The following is a 12,109-nucleotide window of genomic DNA, read 5'->3' as shown; positions in this document are numbered from 1 at the left end:
GCCTGCCCCTCCTGTCCCCCCTTCCCCCCGCACCCCCCCCCCGTGCACCTTGCTGATCCACCCCAGCTAATATGCCAGATCCCCAGCACCACAAGCCTGGCAGTGTGCAAGTAGCCCAGATGGGCCACGCCACCCCACAGTGAATCCCGCCCCTAGGAGAGGGGAAGAGAAGGCACACACCAGTCTGACTGTGGCCCCAGCTGTGGGCTGGGGGCAGATTCAGATCTGACTGCGGCCCCGCCCACCAACTCCAGTTATTCAAGACAGCACAGGGGAAGTGCCCCACAGTCCCGCACCATTCCAGGGACTATCCAAAATGACCAAACAGAAGAATTCCCCTCAAAAGAATCTCCAGGAAATAACAACAGCTAACGAATTGATCAAAAAGGATTTAAACAACATAACAGAATTTAGAATAATAGTCATAAAATTAATCGCTGGGCTTGAAAACAGTATAGAGGACAGCAGAGAATCTATTGCTACAGAGATCAAGGGACTAAGGAATAGTCAGGAGGAGCTAAAAAACGCTATAAACGAGATGCAAAATAAAATGGAAACAACCACGGCTCGGATTGAAGAGGCAGAGGAGAGAATAGGTGAACTAGAAGATAAAGTTATGGAAAAAAAGGAAGCTGACAAAAAGAGAGATAAAAAATCCAGGAGTATGAGGGGAAAATTAGAGAACTAAGTGACGCACTAAAGAGAAATAATATACACGTAATTGGTATTCCAGAGGAGGAAGAGAGGGAAAGGTGCTGAAGGTGTACTTGAAGAAATAATAGCTGAGAACTTCCCTGATCTGGGGAAGGAAAAAGGCATTGAAATCCAAGAGGCACAAAGAACTCCCTTCAGACGTAACTTGAATCCATCTTCTGCACGATATATCATAGTGAAGCTGCCAAAATACAAGGATAAAGAGAAAATTCTGAAAGCAGCAAGGGATAAACGTGCCCTTACATATAAAGGGAGACCTATAAGACTCATGACTGATCTCTCTACTGAAACTTGGCAGGCCAGAAAGGAAAGGCAGGAGATCTTCAATGTGATGAACAGAAAAAATATGCAGCCGGAATCCTTTATCCAGCAAGTCTGTCATTTAGAATAGAAGGAGAGATAAAGGTCTTCCCAAACAAACAAAAACTGAAGGAATTCATCACCACTAAACCAGCCCTACAAGAGATCCTAAGGGGGATCCTGTGAGACAAAGTACCAGAGACATCGCTACAAGCATGAAACCTACGGACATCAAAATGACTCTAAACCCATATCTTTCTATAATAACACTGAATGTAAATGGACTAAATGTGCCAACCAAAAGACACAGGGCATCAGAATGGATAAAAAAACAAGACCCATCTATTTGCTGTCTACAAGAGACTCATTTTAGACCTGAGGACACCTTCAGATTGAGAGTGAGGAGATGGAGAACTATTTACCATGCTACTGGAAGTCAAAAGAAAGCTGGAGTAGCCATACTTATATCAGACAAACTAGACTTTAAATTAAAGGCTGTAACAAGAGATGAAGAAGGGCATTATATAATAATCACAGGGTCTATCCATCAGGAAGAGCTAACAATTATAAATGTCTATGCGCCGAATATGGGAGCCCCCAAATATATAAAACAATTACTCATAAACATAAGCAACCTTATTGATAAGAACGTGGTAATTGTAGGGGACTTTAACACTCCACTTACAGCAATGGATAGATCATCTAGACACATGGTCAATAAAGAAACAAGGGCCCTGAATGACACATTGGATCAGATGGACTTGACAGATATATTTAGAACTCTGCATCCCAAAGCAACAGAATATACTTTCTTCTCGAGTGCACATGGAACATTCTCCAAGATAGAGCACATACTGGGCCACAAAACAACCCTTCATAAGTATACAAGAATTGAAATCATACCATGCATACTTTCAGACCACCATGCTATGAAGCTTGAAATCAACCACAGAAAAAAGTCTGGAAAACTTCCAAAAGCATGGAGGTTAAAGAACACCCTACTAAAGAATGAGTGGGTCAACCAGGCAATTAGAGAAGAAATTTAAAAATATATGGAAACAAATGAAAATGAAAATACAACAATCCAAACGCTTTGGGATGCAGCAAAGGCAGTCCTGAGAGGAAAATATATTGCAGTCCAGGCCTATCTCAAGAAACAAGAAAAATCCCAAATACAAAATCTAACAGCACACCTAAGGAAATAGAAGCAGAACAGCAAAGACAGCCTAAACCCAGCAGAAGAAGAGAAATAATAAAGATCAGAGCAGAAATAAACAATATAGAATCTAAAAAAACTGTAGAGCAGATCAACGAAACCAAGAGTTGGTTTTTTGAAAAAATAAACAAAATTGACAAACCTCTAGCCAGGCTTCTCAAAAAGAAAAGGGAGATGACCCAAATAGATAAAATCATGAATGAAAATGGAATTATTACAACCAATCCCTCAGAGATACAAACAATTATCAGGGAATACTATGAAAAATTATATGCCAACAAACTGGACAACCTGGAAGAAATGGAAAAATTCCTAAACATCCACACGCTTTCAAAACTCAATCAGGAGGAAATAGAAAGCTTGAACAGACCCATAACCAGTGAAGAAATTGAATCAGTTATCAAAAATCTCCCAACAAATAAGAGTCCAGGACCAGATGGCTTCCCAGGGGAGTTCTACCAGACGTTTAAAGCAGAGATAATACCTATCCTTCTCAAGCTATTCCAAAAAATAGAAAGGGAAGGAAAACTTCCAGACTCAATCTATGAAGCCAGTATTACTTTGATTCCTAAACCAGACAGAGACGCAGTAAAAAAAGAGAACTACAGGCCAATATCCCTGATGAATATGGATGCAAAAATTCTCAATAAGATACTAGCAAATCGAGTTCAACAGCATATAAAAACAATTATTCACCATGCTCAAGTGGGATTCATTCCTGGGATGCAGGGCTGGTTCAACATTCACAAATCAATCAACGTGATACATCACATTAATAAAAGAAAAGATATGAACCATATGATCCTGTCAATCAATGCAGAAAAGGCATTTGACAAAATTCAGCAACGTTTCTTAATAAAAACCCTTCAGAAAGTCGGGATAGAAGGAACATACTTAAACATCTTAAAAGCCATTTGTGAAAAGCCCACAGCTAACATCATCCTCAATGGGGAAAAACTGAGAGCTTTTTCCCTGAGATCAGGAACACGACAGGGATGCCCACTCTCACCGCTGTTGTTTAACATAGTGCTGGAAGTTCTAGCATCAGCAATCAGACAACAAAAGGAAATCAAAGGCATCAAAATTGGCAAAGATGAAGTTAAGCTTTCACTTTTTGCAGATGACATGATACTATACATGGAAAATCCAATAGACTCCACCAAAAGTCTGCTAGAACTGATACATGAATTCAGCAAAGTCGCAGGATACAAAATCAATGTACAGAAATCAGTTGCATTCTTATACACTAACAATGAAGCAAGAGAAAGACAAATAAAGAAACTGATCCCATTCACAATTGCACCAAGAAGCATAAAATACCTAGGGATAAATCTAACCAAAGATGTAAAAGATCTGTATGCTGAAAACTATAGAAAGCTTATGAAGGAAATTGAAGAAGACATAAAGAAATGGAAAAACATTCCGTGCTCATGGATTGGAAGAATAAATATTGTCAAAATGTCAATACTACCCAAAGCTATCTACACATTCAATGCAATCCCAATCAAAATTGCACCAGCATTCTTCTCAAAACTAAAACAAGCAATCCTAAAATTCATATGGAACCACAAAAGGCCCCGAATAGCCAAAGTAATTTTGAAGAAGACCAAAGCAGGAGGCATCACAATCCCAGACTTTAGCCTCTATACAAAGCTGTCATCATCAAGACAGCATGGTATTGGCACAAAAACAGACACATAGACCAATGGAATAGAATAGAAACCCCAGAACTAGACCCACAAACGTATGGCCAACTCATCTTTGACAAAGCAGGAAAGAACATCCAATGGAAAAAAGACAGTCTCTTTAACAAATGGTGCTGGGAGAACTGGACAACAACATGCAGAAGATTGAAACTGGACCATTTTCTCACACCATTTACAAAAATAAACTCAAAATGGATAAAGGACCTGAATGTGAGACAGGAAACCATCAAAACCCTAGAGGAGAAAGCAGGAAAAGGCCTCTCTGACCTCAGCCGTAGTAATCTCTTACTTGACACATCCCCAAAGGCAAGGGAATTATTAGCAAAAATGAACTGGGACCTTATGAAGATAAAAAGCTTCTGCATAGCAAAGGAAACAACCAACAAAACTAAAAGGCAACCAACAGAATGGGAAAAGATATTTGCAAATGACATCTCAGACAAAGGGCTAGTATCCAAAATCTATAAAGAGCTCACCAAACTCCACACCTGGAAAAGAAATAACCCAGTGAAGAAATGGGCAGAAAACATGAATAGACACTTCTCTAAAGAAGACATTCGGATGGCCAACAGGCATATGAAAAGATGCTCAACGTCGCTCCTCATCAGGGAAATACAAATCAAAACCACACTCAGATATCACCTCACGCCAGTCAGAGTGGCCAAAATGAACAAATCAGGAGACTATAGATTCTGGAGAGGATGTGGAGAAATGGGAACCTTCTTGCACTGTTGGTGGGAATGCAAATTGGTGCAGCTACTCTGGAGAACAGTGTGGAGGTTCCTCAAAAAATTAAAAATAGACATACCCTATGACCCAGCAATAGCACTGCTAGGAATTTACCCAAGGGATACAGGAGTACTGATGCATAGGGGCACTTGTACCCCAATGTTTACAGCAGCACTCTCAACAATAGCCAAATTACGGAAAGAGCCTAAATGTCCATCAACTGATGAATGGATAAAGAAATTGTGGTTTATATACACAATGGAGTACTACATGGCAATGAGAAAGAATGAAATATGGCCCTTTGTAGCAATGTGGATGGAACTGGAGAGTGTGATGCTGAGTGAAATAAGCCATACAGAGAAGGACAGGTACCATATGTTTTCACTTTTATGTGGATCCTGAGAAACTTAACAGAAACCCATGGGGGAGGGGAAGAAAAAAAAAAAAAGAGGCTAGAGTGGGAGAGAGCCAAAGCATAAGAGACTCTTAAAAACTGAGAACAAACTGAGGGTTGATGGGGGGTGGGAGGGAGGGGAAAGTGGGTGATGGGTATTGAGGAGGACACCTGTTGGGATGAGCGCTGGGTGTTGTATGGAAACCAATTTGACAATAAATTTCATATATTATAAAAAAAATAAGATTGGACTGAATGATAGAATGCACATATACAAGACACTGGGTCTGGAATTTTCTTTGTGAAGTTATTTTTGTCTTAGTCATCTGGGGCTGCCATAGCATATACCACAGAGTTGGTAGCATAAACAACAGAAATTTATTTTCTCATAGTTCTGAAGGCTGGAAGAGCAAGATCAAGGTGCCAGCATGGTCAGATTCTGGTGAGTGCACTTTTCCCGGCTTGTACCCAATCTTCTTGCTGTCCTTATGTGACAGGGAAAAAAAAGAGTAATCTCTTCTGTGTCTTTTCTTATCAGGGCACTACTCTCATCATCATGGTCCCACCCTCATAACCTCATCTAACACTAATTACCTCCCAAAGGCTCCATCTCCAAATATTCTCACAATGAGGTATATTGCTTCAACATATGAATGGGGTGGGGCCAGGGAACATTCAGTCCACCACAATGTTAAAAATGATTTTAATTGCCTTAATAGATATAAGGTTATTTACTCTTTTATTCCTACTTGGATATATTTTGGTCAGTTATATTTTTTCCAGGAATTTGTCCATTGTGTGTATCATTTCAAATATATTGGCATAGGAAATGCCCATATTTTAAATATATCTTAGCATATTTTTAATCACTTTCTTATGTGCAATTAGTTTCCCATTTGCGTGCCTAATATCTTGTAATATGACTTGCGCTCTATGTCTTCTTTTCTGGATTAGTATGGCCAGAGATTTTAAAAAATTTTCATGAATGCTTTCAAATAACAAGGAGGGTTATACAGAGTTTTGTAGACCTTCTCTGTATATTTCTTTATTTTCTACTTCACTGATTTCTGCACTTGCCTTTATTTTTTTCTAATATCTAATATCTTTGTTCTAAAGATATCTTTCAAATATTATGAATAAAAAATTAAAGATTTTGTTGAGATATTAATAAGTAAATATTTCCATCTTTTTTTTTCCTACTGTCAGACTAATTTAGAAGAGAATAAAAAGACAATGAATCTCTTCTGGGTATATACCTGTATCAGTTGTTAAGTTATTTCCTGTATCTCCAAAACCAGTGTTCATTGCTTTGCGTGAGATACTGGGTTAGTGGATACTGGAAGGAACACCACAGGCGGAAAGGATTTTTTCCGTGGGTGTGGTATGCCTTCTTTCCTTTTGCCCGCTCAGTGTAGGCTAGCCTGTGGGACATCCAGTGGAGCTCACCCTCAGCTAGTTGCAGCAACACCCCCATGAGCATTTCCCAGCTTTCCCTATGGATGACTTCCCAGCATTCCCTGTGGGAATTTCCCAGCATCCCCTGTGACTGACTTTTCAGTGGGTCTTGCAAGGATGCAGCCAACTTCCCAGAGAGTTCATTGTCCTCTCAGATTCTTAATACATTTCATAGGCACTCCAGCTCAGGTTTTTCTGCCTGTCAAAACCCCAGGAGACCTCTACCTTCCCAGTCCTGGTCCTCATTTCCCTGCCTGTCTGCTTCAGCCTGCAGATTATAAAGCAACTCAGGTCAGGGGCAGCTCAGCTAACTTCTCCAGCATCCATTGAGTTGTAATCACATCCCCTTCCTAGGGCTCTGAATCTCAGCCTCAGAGTGGGGCCCTCTTCCAAGTTTATGCCTACCTTGAGCAGTCTCCTTCACCATTAAATATTTTTTTAGAGTTCTCTTATCCCCTCTCAGTAGATAATCTATAGTCTATATTTTTATAGTAAATATTGAAACTTTGTCTTAAAATCTTTGTATCAAACTTTCCCTATTTAAATTACTGTGTTAGTTCTGCCAACTGGAACTTGACTGATTCAACACCTCCCTCACACAAACACGCACACACACACACACACATACACACACATAAAATACATGCAAGACATATATAAGACTTTATAGCATCACTATACTAGACAAAAAAAGGAAACTACTGAAATACTTATCAACAATAGAATGATAAGTTAATTGTAGTATATTTATACAGAATATATTAGTGTTTTGTTTCTGTGTAACAAATTGCCACAAGCTCAGCCACTTAATACAATACACAGTTATGATTACATATTTTCTGTGGGTCAAGAGTCTGGGCACAGCGTAACTCGGTCCCTTTCTTTTTTTTTTTTTTAACGTTTATTTATTTTTGACAGAGAGAAGCAGAGCATGAACGGGGGAGGGTCAGAGAGAGGGAGACACAGAATCTGAAACAGGCTCCAGGCTCTGAGCTGTCAGCACAGAGCCCGACGCGGGGCTTGAACTCTTGGACTGCGAGATCATGACCTGAGCCGAAGTGGGCCGCTTAACCGACTGAGCCATGCAGGCGCCCCACTCGGTCCCTTTCCCATGGCCTCACAGACTATAATCGAACTTTATCAAAATTGCCTTCTCATCTGGAGGCTCAACTAGGGATGAATCTGCTTCTAAGTATACTTGTTTGTTGACAGAATTCGTTTTCTTGGGGCTGTGTGACTGAGGGATCCGGCTTCTTACTGTCAGCCTGCAGCTCCTGCTATGTGGCCTCTCCATACGAGGTTCACAATGTGCCATTTACTTCTTCAAGGCAAGCAGGAGACTCTCACTCCAGTCAGCCAAGATGGCATCTTACACAAGCATGATTATGGAAGTGACATTATACCACTTTGACATTCCCTTGTTTAAAAGCAAGTCACGGGTCTGCCCTCACTCAAGGGGAAGGAATTTTACAAAGGCATGACTCATCGTGGGTCTTTGGAGGGTGTGTCTGTTACACAGTGGAATGCTTTACGGCAACGGCAATTAGCAAACTACATCTACTGAAATAACATGGATGAACAAAAATAATACTGAATGAAAGAAACCAGATATGGAAGAGTGTATACTGTGAAATTCCATTTGTATCAATTTCAGAAACTGACAAAACTAATTTATGTTGTCAAGAATTAGCACAGGTTATCCTTGGGGCTACTGGGGTGCTGGTAACCTCCTGTTTCTCTATCTCAGTGCTGCTATTTGGGTGCATGCACTTGGTGAAAACGCAGAGGTTGTACAGTTATGACTTGTGTATTTCTCTATTTATATCTTACTTCAGTATGAAAGGCGGGAAAAAAATGGTATGTAACCTCCTTCCTCTGCCAGTCCGTTCAAAGTTGGTGTTGTCCAAAGTTATATTGTCACATTTTCACTTTCACTGTCTGAGTCTTCCTGTGGTAGCTTGCGGGTTTTCATAGCATTGCCTCCTTCTTATAAATTGATGAATCCAAAATGTGTGTCTTTAGCCCAGTTACCTCTTCTGAGCTGCTACATATTTCTACATGAATATCCTGTACACTTCAAGTTCAACCTCTTTATCACTTGAATCACAATCTTTCCCTTCAAACCTTTCTCCTTATCCTATATTTGATGTACAAGCCTGACTCACCGCTGGTAGAAATCTGTAACTGATATGGCACAGCAGGCAAAAATAAGGGCTCTGGAGTTAACTGGGCTGCTTACAGATTCTCTTCCAAGTGATGTGCTCTTATGCCAGTTACGTAATCTCTGTAGGTCCTTATTTTTCTTTTTCATTTTCTGGGTTGGACATAATACGTACTTTTAAGGTTTTAACACTTACCTGAGAAAAGTGTATGTAGAGCACTGAGCAGCGTGCCTTGAACCTGGTAATGATTCAGTACCTGATATTTATTATTAGACAACTTGTCCCTATTTCCTTCCTCCCCCTCTATACTTTCTTCACCATCAAGTTATGTCAGTTCTGTCATTTTTTATATATTTAAAATTTACATCTTACCTATTTCTACAGTAACTACCTTCACTCGGGTTTTTACCTTATCTTTTTTTTTATTTTAACTTGTTTTATTTTTTATTTTTTTTAATTTACATCCAAATTACTTAGCATATAGTGCAACAATGATTTCAGGAGTAGATTTCTTAGTGCCCCTTGACCATTTAGCCCATCCCTCCTCCCCCAACCCCTCACATAACCCTCAGTTTGTTCTCCATATTTATGGGTCTCTTATGCTTTGTCCCCCTCCCTGTTTTTATATATATTTTTCCCTTCCCTTATGTTCATCTGTTTTGTCTCCTCATATGAGTGAAGTCATATGATTTTTGTCTTTCTCTGACTAACTTCACTTAGCACAATACCCTCCAGTTCCATCCACGTAGTTGCAAATGGCAAGATTTCATTCTTTTGGATTGTCAAGTAATACTCCATTGCATATATATACCATTTCTTCTTTATCCATTCATCCATTGATGGACATTTGGGCTCTTTCCATACTTTGGTTATTGTTGATAGTGCTGCTATAAACATAGGGGTGCTTCTTATCTTTATTAAACTTGAATTTAATCATGAAAAATATCAAACCCAAATTGGGGGATATCCTATGAAAATGATTTTCCTCCTCTTAAAAATGTCAAGGTCAAGAAGGACAAAGAAAAATCAAGGAACTATTTCATGGTCCTAGGTTGAATCTTTGGCCTGGAGGTTGGTGAGAATACCTCTGAAGACCTTTATTGGGACAATTGACAACATTTTAAATATAGGTTATGGACGAAATAATAAGATTGCGTAATACTTAGGTTTTTTTTAATTTTGATAATTGTTCTATACTTATGTAAGAGAATATCCTTAATCCTGGAAAATATATGCTGACATATTTAATGGTAAAGAAGCATGCTTTCAAATAGCAAATAAGGCGAGTATAAATAATTAGTGAATCTGAGTGGAGTATATATGGGAGTTTCTTGTACTATTCTTTTAACTTTCTATAATTTGGAAATCTATATAAGTTCTTGACTTAACATTGTTTCTTCCATGTGATCCCTTTCTATATTGAATTGTTTATTCCGATCCAATTTTCACTTGGAAAAAGAAATTCCTTGAGTGGTTTTCTTAATGGCCGCATATAGGTTTTGTGTATATTCATAGGTGAATATTTAGTTGGCTAAATGTGTGATTCTATTCTAACTCTTTTTTTCATTCCTAATTCTCTAGGTGTTGTTTTCCATGAATTGTTATGGGGAAGTCTGAGGCTAGTTTGAGTGTTTATTTATTTTGGGAGAGAGAACACACGCCCAAACACGTGAACAGGGGAGGGGCAGACAGAGGAGAGAGAGCATCCCAAGCAGGGTACGTGCCATCAGCACAGAGCCTAATACAAGACTCGATCTCACAAACTGTGAGATCATGACCTGAGCTGAAATCAAGAGTCAGATGCTTAACCGACTGAGCCACACAGACACTCCTTCATGTAATTCTATATTCATGAATAGTCTCAGAGAACAGGGACAGGTAGGAAGATTGTGTAGCAGCTGTGAAAATCCAGTTATTGCCACCCTTTTCCCAAATCCTTTTAATTTTTTAATTTGTGCTCTTAGTGGATCACATGTTTTGTGTTTTTGTTGTTTTGTGGTATTTTCGAAGACCGTTAAGAGTCTGAGAAGATCGACAAAGACACCGTTTTTACAGTAGTGGTATCAGCAGACGTGCAGTTCTAAACTCACATGATAACAAAGTTAATTAATTCCTACTTTATTTTATTTTAATAGGGAATTTGGAGGTTGGTAGGGCCCTGGTCCACTCTGTTGCTGGTGAGAACACTGGGTTTTGACTACAGGAAAGCGTCTGCAATACTTTTAATGTCCTACTTACCACATGTGTCCCATAACATTTCATTTTAACTTTGGCTGTGGTAACAATTTCTGAATTAAACTGAGCTCATTATAGTGAGATAGAGCAGGATTAACTCACATTGAATAATCCCAAATTCCCAAACAATTCTCTGTGCTCTGAATCGTGGTTAGAATTTGAGACTGGACTCCTTCTGATTTGAACTGAATTATATATTATTATGATAATTATAGTAATATGTGTTATTATTACATTTTATACATGAACTACTTTCACTGATAGATTCCTTTTCCCAAAATCCTATTCGGTGACTTCCTTGTCAGCATTTCTGGCATAACAAGTGAAGACAGCTAAAGAAATGTGGGAAACTAAGCATGGACCAGAGATCCATTTGGGTGAACTCTTGTAGCGATGTTTCAGGGAAAAATAAAGGCTGAGAGTCAATATTCTTTGTGTGTTAGTTAAACTGCAGCCTGGAAGAGCTATTTCTGTCTCTGAATTGATCTGCGGGTCGGAACAGTAAGCAACTGATCTTTGCAGCTTGGCGCTGAGCAGGAATGAATTGTTGACCCAGGTTGAGGCAGGCTCTTGAGGCCATTCAACTCCCTTCAGAGCGGAGGTGCTGGCCCTGCACTAGCGGATGGACCAGAGAAAGGTCACTGTGCCTAAGGAGACCAAATACAATCCCTGACTCCGGCAGCTCCGGGGCTGCCGAATGGCCCTGGGGAAGGAGCCCTGATGCAAACAGGCTCCCGATTTAATACTCTTAGTGTTTGATTCCTGGAAAAGTTGATCTCGCTTCTTGGCCTGCCTGTAGCTGTAGATGTACAGTCCAGTGCCTAAACATTAATTTCAATGTCCTGAAGCTAAAGTGATTCTTGTGCATTCTGGGCAGTGAGACTTATGTCCTCACCACGCCTCATTCAGGGGGGAAAGCTGGCCTGCTTTTTCTTGTAGTAATTCAAAACTTTAAGGAGGCAAAAATAAATTAGGCACAAAAATGGCATCAACCACGGCTCCCGTGCTCAAATTATATGCGGGCACTTAGGTTGCTCTGATGTGAAGTTCATTGCGGTTCTGTAAGGGCTCTGCCTCTCAGTTCTATTCTGATACTTGATTTTAATAGTGATGGACCCACACTTCATTGTCAAATCCAAGAATGAGTTCCTGGGTCCCAACGAGGATATATAGAGACATCAGAAGTTATAGAAAAGGG

The sequence above is a fragment of the Leopardus geoffroyi genome, chromosome B2, assembly GCF_018350155.1.
Source record: "Leopardus geoffroyi isolate Oge1 chromosome B2, O.geoffroyi_Oge1_pat1.0, whole genome shotgun sequence".
NCBI classification, from domain to species: domain Eukaryota; kingdom Metazoa; phylum Chordata; class Mammalia; order Carnivora; family Felidae; genus Leopardus; species Leopardus geoffroyi.
The sequence above is the reverse complement of the archived record's forward strand: the minus strand, read 5'-3'. Positions refer to the sequence as shown.